Source organism: Gavialis gangeticus, unplaced genomic scaffold (assembly GCF_001723915.1).
Source record: "Gavialis gangeticus isolate Ggan-Ray unplaced genomic scaffold, GavGan_comp1, whole genome shotgun sequence".
In the NCBI taxonomy this organism is placed as follows: Eukaryota; Metazoa; Chordata; order Crocodylia; family Gavialidae; genus Gavialis; species Gavialis gangeticus.
Window position 1 is genome coordinate 68,611,464 of NW_017729029.1, and position 3,197 is coordinate 68,614,660.

Genomic DNA, 3,197 nt, shown 5'->3' on the forward strand with positions numbered 1-3,197 from the left:
TCAAAATTCTGGTTCTTTTTTTTTTTTTTTTGTCTCTGTGGCTCTCTGCCCTTGGAACACTCTGGACTCATCTGTCCTCCTTAAATCTCTAGCCAACCCATACATGGGTCATTCTTTGTTTCCAGAGGAAATCCCATCAGCAGACTAACTTCCTTGAGTGTAATTTTATTCTCTCCTTCTGCCATCTTCCCAACTAAATAGCTTTTCATCTCCACCAAACTGAATCTTATGCCCAGAATCACAGCTTCCTTCTCCCACTTTAACTCACTTCTCAAAACCTTCCTGCTTCCTTAAACTCTTCTATGTAAGACCTCAGTGCTTCTTCCACGGGGGGAAAGGGAGGAATTAAAGAAATACAGTGTGCTTTTCCCCTTCCTTATTGCCAGTTTGTTTGTTTTTTAACCTGTCATATACAAAATTTCACCCCGCTCTAAACTCTGTTCTGCCACTCTGCTGCCCTCTTAACCACTCCTGCACCTACTCTCATCTACTCCATTAACTTGCTTGGAAGTTTCCCATCTCACTGTAAAAGCATGCTCGTCTCTAACCACAATTCTGAGCTGGGAAAATGTATTCTTTTATCTCCAGCTATTCTTTTCTTCTCAAAGCCCATAGAAGTTGCCATTTACAATCACCAGCTGGATTTTTCCCAGTTGAATGCTTTCCCTTTTTCAAAGAATTCCACACTGGGTTGATAGGAAAAAAAGGAAATTTCCTCCCTTTCATTGTGCTAGCTACAAAATTTCAGCATGCCAAAACAACCTAGTACTAACAGTATAATCTCAAACCACGCCCAGAACACTAGCCAGGTGACAGTGTTTGTGCATGTGTGCACAAGTGCATGTGCATGCACGCGCGTGTGGAGGGAGGGCAGGGTTGAAAATCAGGGTCACACCAGGCTTCCCACTGTGCTCTGGACCAAACAGCCTGATCTCTCCTATCCGGCAGAGGACAGCAACCTTCTGCTGCTGTCAGATAACAAAGTTACACCTGTACTGAAATTTTAGTACTTAAACCCTAAAAGCGGATGGCAGAATGATGTTACAAGTACACATAATACAACTTAATTAAATGAATGCTAAGCCAAAGCACCATTTGAGTTGCAATTAAAAGCACCCAAAAGTTGAAAATACCAGAGTTTAGGCTGCTCAAGTAACCTTAATTCTGCCCCCTTGTGTATATGCTTTCTGTTATGTTGTCAATTACATAGAATCATAGAAGTAGGGTCGGAAGGGACCTTGTAGATCTTCAAGTCCGACCCCTGCCTAGGCAGGAGAAAAAACTGGGCTCAAATGATCCCAGCTAGGTAGGCATCAGTACATGATCATATACTGTTTTTTCCCCAATCAGATATCTGCCTTATTCAAATTCACAGGCTGCTGCATAGCCAGAAAGGGAGGAGGGGATGGGAAAAAAAATCAGTAAATCATTTTGGAGGAGTGTAGGGACTTTATCCACTGCAAAAGATCCAAAGCCTGTATATAGTTACCTAGTTTAAGATATCCATTCTATCCTCGCTAAACTTTTTCTAGATCCTTTACTGCCAAAACAACCCTAGTCGCACCCAGTGTAGTTTTATTTGTGTATCTGCCATCCCTTTTTTTTTTTGAAAAAAAAATTAGGGATGCACTGATACAGGTTTTTGGGGCCAATACTGATAGCTGATTTTTAAGCAAGCATATGGGCTGATACCGATCCAATTTCCAATACCAGCCCAGCAACTTGAAGAGCTGCATGCAGCTGGTAAGTCTGATATGGTAGAAGGGGAGGAGGGAGGGAAGGGGTGTGAGGGGGGGAAAGATCAAGGCCCCACTGGTGAGGGAGGAGTGGGGCTAGAACAAGCACTTCCCAGCCAGGGCGGGGCAGGCACGTGATGGAGCCACAGCTCGTCCAGGGGGGCACGGGAATGGGGGCTGGCTCCCACCACTATATGCCGCTCATCTGGGAGCTGCTGGTCCAGTGGCTCATCTGGTGCTCACCCGCTCATGTGGCGGCTTCCGCTGCTCATCTAGGAGCATGCTGGGGGAAGAGGGGAAATGTGTCCCCAGATCTGTGTGGGGCCGGGCAGGGCGAGCTCTTTCTGGCCAGGCGGGGCAGGGCTGTGCTGGGAGAAGGCTACGGGGGGGCTACAGCCACCCCCAAATTCATCGTAGCCCCCCACAACCCTCCTCCTAGTGCCACCGCTGTCCTGTCCTCCCTGCACACAGCCCCGCCAGAAAGAGCCTGGTGCAGCCCCAGCCCCCCCCACATTGATCTGGGGACACACACTCCCTCCACCCCCGTGCCTTCCTGGATGAGTGGTGACCAGTGGCAGGAGCTGCCCTCCCCCCACCCCCCCCAGACAAATTGCAGCTCTGTCCCATGCCTGACTCACCCTGGCTGGGGAGCACTTCGCCCAGTACTCCCTCACTGCAGAGACCTTGATCTGCCCCCCCTTCCCTTCACTGCTCTACAAGCTGCCAGGCTGTGCTCCTCACCACCTACGTGCTGCACTGTGGCTGCACGCATGCATAGGCCATTTATTGGCCCAATTAATCAGCCATATCAGCCAATTTCCAATACAGACAGTTTTCTTTATAGCAGTGCCAATCCAATATTGGACCAATGTATCAGTGCACCTCTAAAAATTACGTACCCTGTTGTTCAAAATTCACAAACAAAAGGTTAAATGGACTGTAATGAAAGTGACTACCACAGACACACCACCAAATGAACCAAAACAAAAGCTAGGAAAAATATTCTGTTACTTGTAAAAGGTGGCACAGTGGCCTTAGGCCATTTTATTTACATTTTCAAATACATCTTTAGAGCACCCTATTAAAGCTTAAACTTATAAAACAAAGGAATTTCCCACCCAAAATTATTAGAAGCATAATTATTCAGTACAGCATATAGAGTCTACCATGCTCTACCAGCTTCAGCTATAGTTTCAGCTTTATGCAAAATTAGGACCATCTAACTTTTGAGATCTAACCAAAATAACCTGATGGGCCCAGCCTTAAAAAGAGGGCTCTCACTAACAGAAAGCCAATTTAAATCTGAACAGTGCTCACTGATCTCAGAATGGAGGATCTGGTTCAGCTACTGGAAGAAGAGTGAAGACTGAAAATCTTGAAACAAGGAGTATTTTACATGGTCAATTAGCTAGCTACCTCATCTAGAAGGGAACTGAGTCAGTTCTTCAGAAAAGACTAGCT

The 3,197-nt window shown here is 46.3% G+C and overlaps 1 protein-coding gene across 1 annotated transcript in view; it reads right to left on the bottom strand.

Annotated features, from left to right (window-relative positions):
* NAF1 (nuclear assembly factor 1 ribonucleoprotein) overlaps window positions 1-3,197 on the bottom strand; it is a gene marked incomplete at its 3' end in the record, with an annotated part of 104,888 nt that overhangs the window by 46,273 nt on the left and 55,418 nt on the right. The gene's annotated exons all lie outside the window — the stretch shown is intronic.